The following is a 19,151-nucleotide window of genomic DNA, read 5'->3' on the forward strand; positions in this document are numbered from 1 at the left end:
TTGAAATAATAAAGACAAGCTGAGTGAGTGAGTGTATGCAATTATCAAAAAATCGTAGTGCCAACATCGGTAGCCAAAATAAATTGCATTTTATTATTAAAAGTATGGTATGGCCCGCACCATACGATGATCCAAACCATCCATTAGATGGGGCACACCCTAAATAGGTTGTGCCCCAAAAATCATTTCCATAGGTTGATCCTAACCCTCCGATCTACAGAGGAATAGGATCATTCAGTACCTCTACAGATCGGAGGGTAAGGATCAACCTAAGGAAATGATTTTTTGGGCGCAACCTATTTAGGGTGTGCACCATCTAATGGACGGTTTGGATCATCCTATGGTGCGGGCCATACCTTACTTTTAATAAAGTCAGGAGTGCGATCATCAGAATACAGTAGTGCTCATAACATTTCCCAAAATTAATGATCCAAAATGAGGTTTGGATGTTGGGTACTCTAAGTGGCAGGCTATGATACCACTTGATCTAAAATTGAGGTTGGATCGAATCCAATTAGCAATGTGCGGAAATTCCATCATCCAACAATAGCTACTGTCGGTCCAATGGGTCCACCCATCCATCGTCCACACACAAATATCGAATATGGATCTGCCCTCTCTTATTAAATCTTCAAGTAAAAAAACACTGCAAACAAGTGAAATCTGGACGTTTGTTGCTGCCCAGCATTTCAATCAATATATAAAGAAGAGAAGACAAACTCCTTATACCAATCTCTTGCTAATTTAATTAACAGCTAGCCTATCGATTGTTAGTTTATAACATTTTTATATATTGAAATTGCATCAAGTTGATTAGGGACACCTAGCATTAGTGTATCAATGACTAAAGAGGGGGTGATGTTGGGGCGGGGCGGGGATTTTGTCCCCGAAGGATGCAGGGAGGGGAAGGGGAGGGGAAGGGGACTAGATATTCCCCGCGAGGAGGGGAGGGGGATTCCCCACCATCCCCGCAGAGGGGAGGGGAAGGGGAGGGGGGAAATTCCCCGCAGAGGGGAAGGGGTAGGGGACCCCAACATCCGGCCCCGACCCGCCCCGTTGCTAGCCCTATCCCACCACTTGGTGGGAAGGCAGAAACCGAGAATAGGAAAGAGCCTGTTTCGGTAATTTAGAAAACACGGCAAGAGTGGTGACTCGTGCGTGGGTTTTTCTTGTGGTGTGTCGGCTGCCACAATGGAAGAGAGAGAGAGAGGGGAAGAAGAAATAGTTTTCTTTGGGTTTTTTCTTGGGTACTTTCTCTTGGGCTTTCTCTTGGGTTTTTTCTCAGGTTATCTCCTGGGTACGATCTTAGGTTTGAGAAGCAAGGGGAGGGTTGCGGGTTTGTGGGTTTGTGATTAATCCATTGTAATCCTTGTATTTTTTTTTCTCATAGTAGAAGATCGTGTTTCTCGCCCGTGGAGTAGGCTTGGCCGAACCACGTAAAATCTTGGTGATCATCTTGAGGCATGTTTGTTTATTACTTTTATCTTTTTTCGATAATTTACGGACGATCGGATCGGATTGCCCGGTGGAATTTCTCAACAAGTGGTATCAGAGCTCAAGTGGAGCGATCATCGAGGCCGGGCGGAGTGACCGTGGGTGTTATGGTTGGATCGCGGTTAGAGTGATTTTTGGCGTAGAAAGATTGTCTAAGAACGATTCTTGTTCGAGGTGGAGCGCTACACCAAGAAGTGCAAAGTAATATGAGATGATGGTAAAATCGAGTTCTACCCAGTTCAATATCGACAGATTTGACGGAAATGGCAGTTTCTCCCTATGACAGATAAGGGTGAAGGACATCCTAGTTCAATAGGGCTTGGCTAAGGCATTGAAGGAAAAAGATGGGAAGCCGGAGTAGATGACAGGTGCCGAGTGGGAAGACATTGAGTCGAAGGCGGTCAGCACAATTCGGCTATGTCTGCCAGATAGCATTATGTTTAACGTTATGGAAGAAGAAGATGCGCCTAAGTTATGGGAGAAGTTGGAAAAGCTTTATATGTCAAAAAGCTTGGCCAACCGGTTGTATCTGAAGCGGCAATTGTATAGATTGAAGATGCAGGAAGGCGGGGATCTTCTGGAACACATTACGGTGTTCAACGAGCTTGTTGATCAACTCCACAAGGTTGACGAAAAGTTAACAGAAGAAGATAAGGCCCTATTACTTCTTACTTCCCTTCCTGATTCGTATGACAACCTGCTGACGGCTTTATTGTATGGTAAGGATACGATAAAGTTGGAGGAAGTCACGGCGTCGCTCTTATCGAATGAGATGTGGAGGAAACCTGTTCTTGGTGTAAGTGAAGAACATGGGTTGGTTGTTCATGGTGAGAATCAAAGAGGAAGGTCGTCTGACAAGGGATCTGGAAAAGGCAGGTCAAGATCCAGGGTCGGCAGAAAGGGTGTGCAATGTTACCGTTGCAAGGAATATGGCCACATCAAGCGGGATTGTCCAAAGCGAGCTGACCAAGTGAACAATGGTGTTATGAATACTGTGGTGGCGGTAATTGATGAACAGAGCGAAGAGTTTGGAGACGTTCTCATAGTCTCCATAGGTAATCACACTTCTCCTCATGACGAGTGGATTTTAGATTCAGGGTGCTCTGTTCATGTATGCTCTAGGAGGGAATATTTTGATACGTTCCAAGAGAAAAGGGCTGGTGTAGTGTCCTTGGGTGACGGGTCTACTTGTGACATCACGGGAGTTGGGACAGTGAAGATCAAGATGTTCGATGGAGTGGTTCGTACTTTAGGTGGTGTGGCGTATGTCCCAAAGTACAGAAGAATCTAGTATCTCTTGGCAGGTTGGACTCCAGGGGTTGTAGGTTTTCAGCTGCAGGTAGAGCCATGAAAATCACACGTGGCTGTATGGTTCTGATGAAAGGAGAGAAGTGTGGTGGATTATATCGTCTGGTTGGGGACACGGTGACTAGTGTTCCTAATATCTCAATGGCTAGTTGGAAATGTCGAAACAGGGTAATTGTGTGTGCACACGTAGGGTCTCTTTCGCAGTTGGTGCAGAGACAGGTTTCCAGGGTACAGACGATGGTGAGAAGGTGACAATACCTGCGTTGGGGAGGATGGATCAAGATCCCTCTCCAAGGTTGAATGGGTGAGTCAACGGGTTGGTAGCTACACATGTGCATTGGCCGTGTTGATCGAATCGGGAGGAGTCAGAACGGGTGATTCGAGAGTATGTAGCTGGTACTTCAGAAGGCCAATGGTGGTTTGCGGTAATAGCGGACCGGTGGCGAGATCAACAGAAAATCTTTAGGTGGCTGGGAAATAAGCCAAGGTGGAGATTGCTGGGAAAGTTGCCTTATTTTCCACCACTCGGTGGGAAGGCAGAAACTGAGAATAGGAAAGAGCCTATTTCGGTTCTTTAGAAAACACGTCAAGAGTGGTGACTTGTGCGTGGGTTTTTTCTTGTGGTGTGTCGGCTGCCACAAGGGAAGAGAGAAAGAGAGAGAAGAGAGAGAGAGAGAGAGAGAGAGAGAGAGAGAGAGAGAGAGAGAGAGAGAGAGGAAGAAGAAAGACTTTTCTTTGGGTTTTTTCTTGGGTACTTTCTCTTGGGCTTTATCTTGGGTTCTTTCTCGGGTTATCTCTTGGGTACGATCTTAGGTTTGAGAAGCAAGGAAAGGGTTGCGGGTTTGTGATTAATCCATTGTAATCCTTGTATTTTGTTTTTCTCATAGTGGAAGATCGTGTTTCTCGCCCGTGGAGTAGGCTTGGCCGAACCACGTAAAATCTTGGTGAATCTTGTGGCATGTTTGTTTATTAATTTTATCTTTTTTAGTTAATTTGTGCACGATTGGATCGGTTTGCCCGACGGAATTTCTCAACACTAATCATACTGGAATCCCAGTCACATAATTTTGGGATCTTATATATGATTTAATTTTATAAAAATCAGGGGTGCAACCCACCCAACCCAACCCGACGAGCCCTTTTTTCCAACCCACCGGATTTCCAACCCACAAGGCTCAACCCGACCCGACCCGAGGAAACCTTTTTTCAAACCTGGCCCGAGTTCAATCTGACCCACCTGAGTTTTTAAGCTTACAAAAACCAAATTTCATAAAAAAATGTTGAGTTTTACTCGGGTCGGGTTGCCCAGACCCTCAACCCGACCCGACCCGACCCGAACCGAATTTAACCCGGGTTGGCAAAACTCAACCCAAACCCGACCTGACCTTTCTTTTTCGGATTGAACCCGACCCGAGTTGCACCCCTAATAAAAATAGTTAATGGATATATACCTGTGGAAATTAATGTCCATCCATACAACGTCATTCAATCATAAAGCTTGAAAAATTTACTAATAAACCCAAGTAGAATTAAATTTATCCATATATAGCCCAACAACTTTTCCTCCCTTTCTGATGTGGGATCTCACAATCCACCTCCTCGCACACCGTATTGATGTGTGATCTCACAATCCACCTCCCTTGGGGCTCAACGTCTCTGCTCGCACACCGTATTGAAGGAGGTGCCACGACTTGACACTGTGCAAATGTTGTCCACTTATGGGTGTCCTACTTGTCCCGATTTTATTTTCTAGCAGCACTATCGTGCCCGACCCACCCAGTAAGGCCCCGCTCCTTGGAGATGCTAAAAACACATCTATACAGTTGAGGGAGGGAGAGTCCACATATATATAGGCCAACAACTTTTCCTCCTTTTCCGATGTGGGATCTCACACATAGTCAGTTGCCTAGATGCACATCTCTATTTCTGAACAATCTCTCTTAAATTGTGCCATTAAGTCCCTGGTTGTGGGCTAGTCCTAATTCTTCTTTTGAAGCAAATTCATCTCAAATGCAAAGACATAACAATTGGCCGTCTGATCATCTTGATGGCATGTATCATAAGCTTTAGTTTCTTCTAGAGGAACAGAAAGTGTCAGGGAGATGAAGCATGATGGTATTGACTCGGCCAATGGCTAAAATGATAGTGAATTTTATCTAATAGTTTGCAGCATAGTTTGAACCAGAAACTCGATTGGCATCCATTATTTTGAATAATGGGTTAAAGATGGTAATTTATTATTTGTACATGTAAACTGAAGTGTTGAACAACATGTATTAGGGATAGTTTAATCATTACTTGTTAGAGAGAGGGTATTGTAGTCATTGTACTTGGTTGACCTAGTTGGGCCTTATATATACATTATTTTACATGGGAGATCCCTAGTGGAGACTCTCCATCTCTCCATTCCTCTTCTTCCTCCTCTCTCTAACCCTAATCTCATTTCTAACATGGTATAGAGCAAAGATCCTATGGGAAGGAAGAAGGAACAAAGAAGAGTCTATCCCCCATCCATTATCTCTCTCTCTCTCACCCTTTTTTTGTTCTCTCTCTTAATCTCTTGTTGTGTGTTGCGCAAACCCTCTCTTTCTTTGTTTGCCGTATTTGCAAACCCATATTTCCATTCGAAAATCTCTCCTAAAAACCCTAAACTATCTCTAACCCTATTCTCTCTCTTGGAAATCCCTAAAATCTCTCTCCATTCATGCCTATCTCTTTTCTCCCTTTCTTTTTTGATTTTGCCGTATTTTCCAGCCCTAACTTCTATTTTCTCTCTCTTTATCCCTCAAATGTCTCTTTGCCCCTCGTTTTTCTCCTCCCTCGCACATATTTGTTTTTTGGGCCAGATATATATTTTTGTCTTGCGATTACCAATCTCTCTCTAACTACTTGTTTTTGTGTAGAAACTCAAATCATATTTAGTTGATGTAAAACCCAGCACAAAAAGAAAAAGAAAATCTCTTATCTCTCTGTCTATGTTTGCCATGAACCCCCACATCCATTGCCATGACCCAATTCCCCAATTCCCATAAAAGAAAAAGAAGATGTAAACCCCTTCTGGTTCTCCATCCAACACTTTAATCTCTACTTTCTTTCTCTTTTGAATTCCTCTATACCTTTTTTTTCTTTTTTTCTATATATATTTTTTTGCCTCTCTGGCTCTCCACTCAAAATTCCCAATCTCAACTTACAATCCCAAATCCTTCTTAGACCATACTTTCTCACCACCATCCCATTTGGCTTCCCCGATCCACCCAAACCCCCTCCAAACCTCTTTATTTTCTTTTCCTTTGGGTTGTTATCCAAGGCACACACCAAGTGTTCGCTGAAATGTCCGATAGAGGTATTGTGCCTTGGAAGTCTTCTTTTGTAGCTGCTGGTGTTGTTTATTTTCTTTTGTTGGCTTATGGTTGTCTTCTTGTAATTTGCTATTTCTTTCTTTCCATTGTCTTCTATGTCATTTGTGTTGTTTGTGTTTTTTAATGTTCTTTATGTTAGGCACACACCAAGTGTTTGGTGAAATGTCCGAAAGAGGTGTAGCCTCTTGCTTGTCATCTTTTCGATGCAAGTTGAAGGCATTTGGCCTTTAACTTGAGGGGGAGTGTTCTCATGTAGTTCTTTGTGTCTTTTTCCAGGGGAGTGTTGTCTTTTACTTAGTATTGTCTTCTTGAGAGGGAGTGTTAGTGTTGTCTTAATATTGTTTTCTTGGGGGAGTGTTATTGTTTCTCTTGTGGTTGTCTTTTCTAGAGGGAGTGTTATCTTCTTCTTTTTATGTTCTTCATTCGTCCCCTTAGTAATTGTTATCGTCTTCCTTGTTGTCTTTTCTTGTCTTGTCATCTCCGGGCTCATGTAGTTTCGCCCGAGGGGGAGTGTTATTGTGCTCTTAGTCAGTCTTTGTCTTTTTGGCATTATGCCTTATCTTCTCCCTCCTTTTCCGGGCGATGGCTTCTGAAATTCTAAGGGTGGTCCCTAGTACGGCAACTATGAGGAGTGAGAATTAATTAGGTTTCTAACAAGTTTTAATCTTTTGAAAACTCAAACCTAAATTGGAAATTAAGAGATCAAAATGAAATTCAAGCACACACGTTAAATCTAGAGGTGCAGTGCAAAATAAAGAGCTAGAGTTCAAGAGAGAGTGTACCCGAGATTTAAAGTGGTTCGGTCCTCAAAACGCGAGGCCTACTCCACCCCACCAACAAAGACCCGTTGATGGCTTCACTAAGAGATCTTCTTAACTTCGGCGAAGATCGGTGCCGATTACAAATTCCGATCACCTTTAACCTTGGTGGCAATTCTCACCACGGAGAGTGGGCTACGCTTCTCCGAACACTCGCCCGAATACAATTTCTTGAATAAGAAAGAAAGAGCAAAAATCCCTCACAAGGGTTTACAACTTTGCAGAAGATGTACAAATATAGCCTATAGATCCGAATCCTGATCTTAGATGATGAGAGGCATAAACAAGTTTGATTCACTCTAAGGATGTTCAAGCAGGTTTTTAGAGTGTTAGGATTGATCATTGTAATATTTGGAATGCCCATATATATAGGAAAACCAAAATATGACCGTTCAATGGCATTGTGGTAATTCCAGTAAAATTCCCAGCGGCCATTTTTCCGACCGTTGTAGTGTTCTCGGAGTTCCGAGAATATATCTCGGAGTTCCGAGAAAAAATCTCGGAGTTCCGGGAATTCAAACAGAAGATGAAAAAAATGTCACTGGACCATTTCTCGGAGTGCCGAGAATAATTCTCGGAGTTCCGAGAAAAACTCTCGGAGTTCCAAGAAGCCTATGCCTGAGCAGATTTTCATTTCTGTTTTTGGGCTTCCAACTTAACACCAAGATGGGATTGCTATGAGGGTTCCAAGGTGTTGGAACTCCACTAATACAATCACTTATATTTTTAGGGTGTGTGTTTATTTACTTAATTATGCCTTTCAAATCTAAAACTAAGATTGGATCTTAATACAATCTTATATAACTTGATCTTCAATGGATTCTTCAAGTCTTCATTTGTCTTGGATTTTGATGTCTTTGGCCTTCATGAAGTGGTCCAATGAGTGCTTCTTGGCCTCAATCCAAGCAATGTTGTCTTAGCACCAATGTGATCTACAACTTAGACAATCAAACACATTAGTGATCATAAATCACTTGTGTATTGGAATCATCAAAATAAGATGGGAATGCCAAGGTGGAAACCATTGGGCTTACAGCTTCCATATCCATCGTTGGTCTGCTCTCTTACAGGCGACGGTCTTTTTCCGTCGACCTATCTTGTCAGGGCAGTAGTTTCCCCATTGTTGGTCGGCTCCTTTTAGGCGACGATGTTTATGCCGTCGACCTAGTCTCCAGGCGATGGTGTCCCCATCGTTGATTGGTTTATCTTTTCCTTCATTTTCTTCCTATCTCTAGACGACGATGTTCATGCCATCGACCTTGTCACCAGACGATGATTTCTCCATCGTTGGTTGGTTATCCTCTTCCCTTCTTCTTCTTTTCTTTTCAGGCGATGATGTTCATGCCGTCGACCTAGTCTCCCTCAGATGGTTTCCCTATCGGTTGTTATCCTCTTCACTTGGCGTTGTGCTGCTTCGCCGATATTCGTTGTTCGCACATTTGGTGTGCCCCCTTTTTTGCTCGATGGATCATTACTATTCCCTTGTCGAGGTGCCTCAGTTTGATCCTTCATGGTTCCAAACTTATTGCCCGGTTCTCATTCAGGGGGAGACCCGGTTGTGACTGCTCTCGCAGTTGTGCTACCTCAGGGGGAGCTGCTCTTTTTTATGGCCGTAGATCTCAATGCTGTTCATGGTGGCCTTTGTCTTTTGTTTATACTTTTCATTATGTATCTACCACACCAGCTTGAGGATGAGTGTTATACTAAGCTGGATGTGTATGAGCTTATTGTACCTTTTTAGTTGTTGATGTAGTTCTTTGTAGCAAGCTGGAGCTTCATAGTATATACACACCAGCTTGAGGGGGAGTGTTGAACAACATGTATTAGGGGTAGTTTAGTCATTACTTGTTAGAGATAGGGTATTGTAGTCATTGTACTTGGTTGCCCTAGTTGGGCCTTATATATTCATCATTTTACATGGGAGCTCCCTAGTGGAGACTCTCCATCTCTCTATTCCTCTTCTTCTTCCTCTCTAACCCTAATCTCATTTCTAACATGAAGCTATAAATGTATACCCCATCATTCATAATATTAACCATTGGATTTGGGTTTTAGTCTCCAATAGCCTTCTACTCATATGCATACCTTTTACTTACAAGTTAAATTGCCCAATTTTAAACAAAAGTTTCATCAGGCAATTTTGTAATTTCTAATAGGGAAATGATTTTAACACTAATGTTTTTATACTAGTGTAAGTAGAATGTCGTTTTGCTTTTAGTTGGCATTGACAGAGCTTTCTGTGAATTGTGAATAACCTTTTGACAGCCTGTTAAAAGCAATGCCAAGCTACTTTCGCTACATATAAAAACATCAGGGAAATGATATTCCCCCCCCTCATAACGTTATTCATTAGGTTTTAAAGGCAAAAGAAAAGCGTTACAGGGGTGAATTTATCCTAAAGCAGCGAACCACTCTCATAAAAACCGTTAAAGGGGGAGATTTTATCCGTTTACGGGGGAAAAATATCACGCCCAAACATTAGTGTTAAAATCATTTCCCTTTCTAAAATTGGAAACAGTGAAATTGGATCCACAAACACAAATTCTCAAACCACAAAAGAAGATAAAACAAAATGCACAAATAAGATAAAGACAGAGATAAAGAGTAGAGTGCACTGGATTTATAGTGGTACAGTCCAATCCAAGGACCTACTCAACTCTACCAAGACCTTCTTGATGGCTTCACTATTCAACCCCCTTAACAGCGGAGATCAAGCCAATTATAACGGAAGAAAACTCTGCGTTTCTAGCACTCAGTCTATGGAGAGGGCTCTGCGACTCTACACCACTCGCCCTTTTACAATTCGATCTTTGAAGAAGGAAAAATAAAATCCCTTAACAAAGGGTTACAAAAGATGTACAAATGAGGCCTAATTCCACTTCTTTGTTCAAAGGATGAGAGAGGCACTAAACAATGTTTGATTTACTCTTTTAGATGTTCCAAATAAGTTTTAGTGTCAAAAGGTTTGTGAATGGATTAGAGAACCTATATATATATATATATATATATATATATATATATATATATATATAGAGAGAGAGAGAGAGAGAGAGAGAGAGAGAGAATAGAGTTCCTAAGGTGTCACCTCATATAGCTTATATGAGGTGGCGCTCACAAAACATAAAGGGCCCACATTTTTGGGGTGATCCAAACCACTCATTTGAAAGGCCCTTAGATGGATATGGTGCCTACAAAAAATCAGGTCCATAGGATCATCCTAACCCTTTCATTTATTGAAGTTAAAAATGGGCAGATTTATGGAGGTTTATACCCATCCATTTCAACCTCCACAAATGGAAGGGTTAGGATGATCCTATGAAGTTGATTGTTTGGGCACACCCTATCTATGTGAGGGCGTATCAAATGAATGCTTTGGATCATCCTAACAAAGTGGGCCCTTTATGTTTTTAAGCGCCACCTCATATAAGCTATATGTGGTGACACCTTAGGAACTGTATTCTCATATATATATATATATATATATATATATATATATATATATATATATATATATATATATGATAGAACGGTTCCTACACATATGTGTAGATAAGTTATCTACACACTAGCTTAAAATACAGTGGGGGCCAAATTATTTGGGTGATCCAAACCATTCATTTTTAAGGCCCTCACATAGATAGGGTGTCCACAAAAAATCAGATCCATAGGATCATCCTAACCATTCGAACTGTGGAGGCAAAAAATGGACTAATTTGTGAAGGTTTAAAGACATCCATTTTACCTCCACAAATCGTAGGGTTGGGATGATCCTATGGATCTGATTTTTTGTAGACACCTTATCTATGTGAGGGCCTTTAAAATGGATGGCTTGGATCACCCAAACAATGTGGGCCCCCACTGTATTTTAAGCTAGTGTGTAGAGAACTCTCTACACATATGTGTAGGAACCGTTCTCTCTCTCTCTCTCTCTCTCTCTCTCTATATATATATATATATATATATATATATATATATATATATATATATATATATATAGCAGAAGAGAAAAGGAGAGAATTATTTGAAATTCTCCCAAAATTCTAATAGAATTACACATCACTTTTTTTGACTTTTTTTAACAAAGACACCCATTCAACCCACATATTTTCAATCCTACCCCCTCATTTATGCTTTTTAACAAAGGCACCCATTAAAGCCACATAATTTCAATCCTACCCCCCCTCCTTTATGCTTTTTTAATAAAAAAAAGTGGACAAAGTCCACATATGACGTTTTTTCTTTGCAAAATTATGGATTGGGTACATATGTTATATAATACTACGGATTTTTGTGAACATATTACATAATACTATGGATTCATGACGCCTTTCAAAATATTGACGAACCCGATTATTTTTTAATACAGAACGTGTTCATTTAGTACTTACTACTACGGATTTCGGCCACCTTTCAAAATATTCCGGGTCCCACTCGAATGCATGGGTTTGGCTATAGATGGTGCGTGAGACCCACCTGTTAAAGCATTAGTGTGAAATACTCCACCGCATCAAATGGGAAAGTGATTAACCATTTATATTTTTCTCGCCTCGTGCATCTTACGGGTGCTTTTACTAGTATATATATATATATATATATATATATATATATATATATATATATATATAATGGGTTTGTGGACCCTGATCCGAGAGAGGCGGGGGACGAGCCCTCGAAAGTATCTAGATCATTCACGTGGAGGAGAGCTCTACCAAGGAACTCTCGAAAGAAGTGCCCCTCACAGCATGAGTGGTGATGTAAAGTGAGATATCTCTCGATTCGGGGACCAGCCTGGATTCAAGACGTACCTTAAATAAAGAAGAGTCGCCATCCAAGGAAGTCGGCCCTGGATCTCATACTATGCTCTGTTGCAATGGATAACTAGAGATGCAAAAGGTTTGTGCCTGGTTACGAATTTGGAAGGTCCGAAGAGCATCTCATCCGCCCAAATGTAAGCACCTGGTCTCTTATGCCATTTATTTATTGATTTTGAAGAGTTTTGGGTGAAAATCATGTGAAATGAGAACTTATATATCCGAGAAGACGTCTACCTAATCATGCATGTCTCGGATATGAATAATAAGCACACATAAAAGAAATGAAAGAAGTGCCACATAAGAGTAGCTAGGTTATGAGTGTCATGCCTAATTGGTGTCTAAGTTCTGATGGGCAAACACATGCATGCTACAGCTAAATGTATAAGGTCTGCACAAGATATAGCAATATGATAAGCTAGAAAGATAAATGAGCTACAACTAAACATATGATCAAAGTAAATAAGCAGGTGAATGCTACAGCTAAACATGTGAGTAAGTAAAGAAAGGATCACATACTATCATAATCTTATGTAAAAAAATCATAATTAATATACCAAACATATGCCTTAAAATATTAACAACAAACCCTAAGACTCTAAGGCCTAAACCCGAGTCTTTAGATGATCTGATGTTCCTCCAAAGAAGCTTACGTATCCCCGCCTCCACGAGAATCAGAGTCACGTAGTTCTTCGCACCTATTCTTGGCTATGATGCCTAAGACATCTAGACCTCTATCCTAGACTCGATCTAAAAGACCGGACTAATTATTAAAGTTTCTTGTGCGATTATTTAAATTCCAGTTGATTGTGGATTTTAGGACACCCTATATGCCCTAACTAAATGCAGGTTAGCCCTAAACTAATGCAGGTGATTCCTACAACTTATATGTAACTAGGCTGTGTGTCCTAAGAAAAAATAATGGGTCACTAACGCATCGTAGACCTAGTCATCAATCGGCGATCTGAATCGCCAACTGACCAGACAGAGGCATAACCTACTCCTAGCTAGGACAGACTCCTAACTCTAGAACAAACACAATCAGGATAGACTCCTAATTCTAAAACACCCCAAACATCTAGGATAGATTCCTAACTCTAGGGGAAGATCTTTTTGAAAAGGTTTTGAAGAATTTTTTTGTATTTTTGGAAGGTTTGAAATGTTTATTTTGAACGGTTTGACTGAACTTGGGATAAGAATCCCAAGCTGCCTACGTACCTCGTGGAAGAGGATCAAGCCAACGTAGTTCGGAACAGATTTTCCTAACTACTCCTAATGACTCACGACTTTTCAAATTTTTGGTTTTTCATACGTTTCAAGTGTTTTTGGAATTTTGATATGTTTTGAATTGTTTCAAGTTTTTAATGTTTTTTGGATTTTCAAGAGATTTAACCCTTTTAGCCAAAGGGAAACAAGGAGACGACCAGAAAGAAAAAAGAACACTCCTATGATCCATAGCATGGAGAAGTGTCAGATGAAAAGATGGAACCCTTTTAGCCTAAGGGTTGTCTTAAACAAGCAAATCGGTGTCTCAAATAGATGATAGAATGGAAGGAATCCCAAGAAGGTGTGAAAACCTAAGAAGACCGAGTTAAACCCTAAGAGAAAGGAGATGAACTAAATTAGAAATGAAGTCGTGCACTGCTCTTCTTCGAAAGAGTGTGCAGATGAGACAAGGCCTATCTCTCAAATGAAAATGGTCATTATGATCAACGAGACATAGCCTGTCTCATAAAAGAGAAGAACCGACTAGAGAATGAGACTGGGCGAGTCTCCTGAAAGAAAAGGATGAGACTGGGCGAGTCTTCCTAAATGAAAAAGATGAGACTGGGCGAGTCTCCCTAATTGAGAATGACCATCTAATGAGACACTGAGTGTCTCCTATGGAGGGCTCCAAGTATCCTTATCATTACCCTTGCAATGATAAAAAGGAAATAGGCAACTAACAGACCAATTGGGTCTTTAACTAGTAAGGGTACAGCTTGTGAGACTTGGATAGTCTCCTAAAAGTGACTCACTAATGAGACAATACCTATCTCCAAAGGGTTTGACTTAAGTTTTCTGATGAGACATAACTTGTCACCCTAAAAGGGCTCTAGATGACTCTTTCATTGCCCTTGCAATGAGGGAGTTAACTCTCTAAGAGAATATACAAAACTAAGAATGTCTTTTATACACAAGAGGGGAGTGCTAATTGGACTAAGCAAATCCCCTAAGGATGGGTTTGGGATAACGCCTTCAGCGCTCTTGCAATGAAAGGGGTACTAATGTCTAAAGGTCTAATTCTCTACCTAAAGAGGAGGGAGGAAGGAAGAAGAAAGAGGGTATTATCCTGACATGGTGAATCCCTCTAAGGATGGGCTTGGACTAACGCCTTCATCGCCCCTACAATGATAAGAGAACTAATGTTCCAGGTTACTGTGGTACCCTGATCCCGCGAGAGGGGTGTGGGGCGCGAGCCGCCGCTCTCTCTCTCTTGGTCTCTCGTATCCACGCGATTGGCGTGTGCATTTTATTATTGATTGGAATTAATCTTTCCTGTGAACTTGGGATCACTAAGGCAATCCGAATTCCACACGAAAGAGACTGACAGAGTCGCCACCTAGATGTGGGATCTAGGACCCGTAATTAACCAGAAATCTAGACTCGCTACCTGGTTACGAGAATGGAAGGTATGGGGAGTTATCCACCACATGCACCATTCTTGCCCGATAATCGGTCTTCGATTCCAAAAGCTAACTCTTTTAAATTTATTTTAAATGGCTCATTCAACTCTATGTTAATGTGCGAACTAAGTGACATGCATCCTATGATCTAATTTCAATGTGAATCCTAAATGTGTATCTTGATTTATTAATTTGTCTGGATTCAATCTAAGTGAAAGTTCTCCTAAAATTCTAATTTCATGGAAAGTCCTAAGTGATTTGATTAAGCATTTACAAGAAAATTAATATACAAAACACCACAATTTGTTTGTGGTGCCGACTCGCGGGTGGTATGCCATCAGACATCCAAGCTGCCTACGTACCCAAGCCTCACTGGGATCAGAGTCGACGTAGTTCGGTGCACCTAAGCTAAGTTACATATGCCTAACTCAACTAAGACACCGACCTAGACGGGATTGACTGTTTCAACAGTTTTAGGAGAAGTTATTTAATTCAAGTTGAAGATTTTATTATCTTAGGATTTCATCTAAGATGCTATATGATTCTCATCTAAATGCAAATGGTCCCTTAGACTAATGCAGGTTTGCCTTACATCCTAGTTTACTAGGCTTGTCCTAGGGAAAGATTGGGTGACTAGTGTAACTAGACCTATGGCACGGTTGCTATACATAGCAAGCGTCCGTGATGAGGCCGGACTCCTAACTCTAGGACTCCCTAAAACCTAAGACTCCCTAAAACTTAGGACACGACACGACACGACACCAGTGTTCCTAAATTGGGCTCTAAGGGTTCCTAAAGGAATTTTGAATCCACCGGCTCTTGGGAATCTCGAATTCTTTTGGGTTTGTGGAAACTTTTAGAGTTTTCTTGAAGCTTTTATTATCTGAAGGTATTTAGTGTGTTTGGTAGCTTTTAAAGTTGTTTATTTAGAAGGTTTTAGTTTCATTTGAAATTTTTAGTGGTCTTTTGGTTAATGGCTTTTAACGGATTTTTATCAGTGGATTTTAAATGGGTGAATTTTAGTTTTGTTAATTTTAGGTTGGATGTACTTTAGATTAATATCTTTCGATTTTGGTTTGGAAAATGACGTTAACACAACCAAGTTTTGACAATTGCACAAATTCGACAAACCATTGACCATTAAAAGATCTGACAAATGCAGCCCACTAAAACTGTCGTAACTCTTTAACCGCTTGGCCAAATTCAACGTACAAACATGCGTTGGAAAGATCTTTTATAGGGCTACAACTTTGTAGTTCTCCATTGTTTGTAAATCTGTGATTTAGAGGTTCGAATTTGTGTTGCAAACAAAAGGACAGCAACATTAAACTGGAAATGCCTAAAGGTGTGCCGCAACCATTTTGGACTTAACTTTTTAACCGCTCGCTGTCTGATCTAGCACGAATACTCGTTGGAAACGGCACGAAAATATCTACGACTTTGTAGTTAACCATTTCCCACGATTCTGTTGTTTAGAGGTCGAAAAATCTGTTTAAAGTCTAACAGCTAGCACTATGACGGGAATGATATTGGCACCCCCATGTTTTCTTTTGATAGTTCTTATTTTTTTAGTGATTAAAAGACGGTGAATATGAAAAATGGCTTGAATGGGCCTGAGATTAGATTCAAATGGGATGTTTGAAAAAGGGGTTGTTTTTATCTACTTGGCAAGGTGGGGTATGGATATTGGGTTCTTGAGATTGAGTGGGGGCTGTTGTTATCAAATTGGAGTGGGGGCTGTTGTTATCAATTGAAAGATGGAGGTTTTGTAAGCCAAATTAAATGGGTTTTGATAATTCATGTAAAATTCAAGTTTTCTTTCTTGTAAATGTTCAAAATTTTTAATGAATTGTTTTCCCAAAAGAAATCTAAATTCCCTAACAAGCCAATGATTTCAACATCCCATTGCAAATAGGTTCTAATGACCCTAACACATTAATCATATTTAGCATAAGTGAGAACATGACCAAGGCCAAACTAGTACAAAATTAAACATGACATCAACCAAAATATACGCAAAACAACACTCAATCCTACAAATATAGAAAAGAAAATAAAATTCCAAAAGACATACCTTTTTGTAGACGATATTCCATGCAAACTTATGGAGAAGAGGGATTTGGTCTAGAGAGAGGGCTTGAATTTTCTAAGAGAGGGGTTCTCTCCTCTTTTCTTTTTTTTCCTCCTTTTCTTTGGTGAGATGAGAGGGTATTTATAGGAGAATGGGATAGGAGGTTAGGTGAGGTTAGGTGAGGTTAGGTAAGGTTAGGTGAGGTTAGGTGATGTTAGGTGAGGTTAGGTGAGGTTAGGTGAGGTTTGGATGGTTATGATGGGAGGAGAGGTTAGGTGAGGTTAGGTGAGGTTTGAATGGTTAGGATGAGAGGAGAGGTTAGGTGGTTTTGGATGGTTAGACCCAGGTCATGATCTGCCATTGATCTAACGATTTACGGAAATCGGGTCTCGGAATGGAATCAGGGTCCGGGCTATGAAGTGACCCTAGCTTATTTTGTCCCGATTGATGATCCGTAAAGTCAGATCAAGATATTAATGACCTAAAACATATAAATCAATGATAGAGGGGGTTCTCACATGGATTTAACACACTAATTTATTTGTTGATTAAAACAAAACAAAATGGGGTGTCTACAGATGCCCCTCTTTGGTAGAGATGACGTAGTCATTGAATACCAAAGTTAAAAATGACAGAACCATTTTGCGTAGTTTTAATCGACAAAGGACTCTCTAGATACAACGCACCTTAACATAATGCAAAACCTTAGATGAAACCCTAGAACTTGAATAATAATAAAAACTCGATGCGGCGCCGTTCACAAACGGGCAATTAGAGAATGAGATATCATTTTCGAATGGATTCTGAAGGGAAAGGACAAAGATCGCTCTCAAACAGTTTTTAGAAGGAGATGAGACGCCGCTCACAAGCGGGTTCAACGAGGATAAGAAGCATTCCCAAATGGACTTGGATAATGAGGCACCGTTCACAAACGGCCTCAAGGAGGATAGAAAACCATTCACAAATGGACTCGAGAAAAGAGGCACCGTTCACAAACGGGCTCAAGGAGAAGACAAGACCATTCACAAATGGACTCGAGAAATGAGGCACCGTTCACAAACGGGCTCAAGGAGGAAGATACCATTCACAAATGGATTCGAGAAAAGAGGCACCGTTCACAAACGGGCTCAAGGAGAAGACAAGACCATTCACAAATGGACTCGAGAAATGAGGCACCGTTCACAAACGGGCTCAAGGAGGACGATACCATTCACAAATGGATTCGAGAAAAGAGGCACCATTCACAAACGGGCTCAAGGATAAGACAAGACCATTCACAAATGGACTCGAGAAATGAGGCACCATTCACAAACAGGCTCAAGGAGAAGACGAGACCATTCACAAATGGACTCGAGAAATGAGGCACCGTTCACAAACGGGCTCAAGGAGAAGACGAGACCATTCACAAATGGATTCGAGAAATGAGGCACCGTTCACAAACGGGCTCAAGGAGAAGACAAGACCATTCACAAATGGATTCGAGAAATGAGGCACCGTTCACAAACGGGCTCAAGGAGAAGACAAGACCATTCACAAATGGACTCGAGAAATGAGGCACCGTTCACAAACGGGCTCAAAGAGGACACGAGACCATTCACAAATGGACTCAGAAAATGAGGCACCGTTCACAAACGGGCTCAAGGAGAAGATGAGACCATTCACAAATGGACTCAGAGAATGAGACACCTGTTCACAAACGGGTTCGAAGAGAAGACGAGACCATTCACAAATGGACTCGAGAAATGAGGCACCGTTCACAAACGGGCTCGAAGAATTTAGGGATTTTTTTATGAACTTGAATTTGACGTAGGAATGGATTTTTATTTTTATTTTTTAATTAAGGATTTGGATTTGATAAATTTTTTATTTTTGGAAAATGAGGTACCGTCCGCAAACGGGCTCAAGGAGAAGATGAGACCATTCACAAATGGCCTCGAGAAAAGAGGCACCGTTCACAAACGGGCTCAAAGAGGACATGAGACCATTCACAAATGGACTCAGAGAATGAGAAACCTGTTCACAAACGGGTTCAAGGAGAAGACGAGACCATCCCCAAATGGCCTCGAGAAAAGAGGCACCGTTCACAAACGGGCTCAAAGAGGGCATGAGATTTTTCATGAACTTGAATTTGACGTAAGATTGGATTTGTTTGAATCGGGGATTGGTTTTGATGAATTTTTTATTTTTGGGAAATGAGGTACCGTCCGCAAACGGGCTCAAGGAGAAGACGAGACCATTCACAAACGGCCTCGAGAAATGAGGCACCTTTCACAGAAGGGCTCAAAGAGGACATGAGATTTTTCATGAACTTGAATTTGACGTAAGATTGGATTTGTTTGAATCGGGGATTGGATTTGATGAATTTTTATTTTTGGGAAATGAGGTACCGTCCGCAAACGGGCTCAAGGAGAAGACGAGACCATTCACAAATGGGCTCGAGAAATGAGGCACCGTTCACAAACGGGCTCGACGACACAAGATAGCTTTGATTGATGAATTCAACAATGAAAAATTTAGAGATTTTTATGAATTTGAATTTGACGTAGGATTGGATTTTTTGAATTGGGGATTGGATTTGATGAATTTTTGATTTTTTGAGAAATGAGGCACCGTCCACAAACGGG

This window comes from Tasmannia lanceolata, unplaced genomic scaffold, assembly GCF_043159265.1.
Source record: "Tasmannia lanceolata isolate RefF3 unplaced genomic scaffold, GAP_Taslan_0.1 ptg000003l, whole genome shotgun sequence".
Lineage (NCBI taxonomy): Eukaryota > Viridiplantae > Streptophyta > Magnoliopsida > Canellales > Winteraceae > Tasmannia > Tasmannia lanceolata.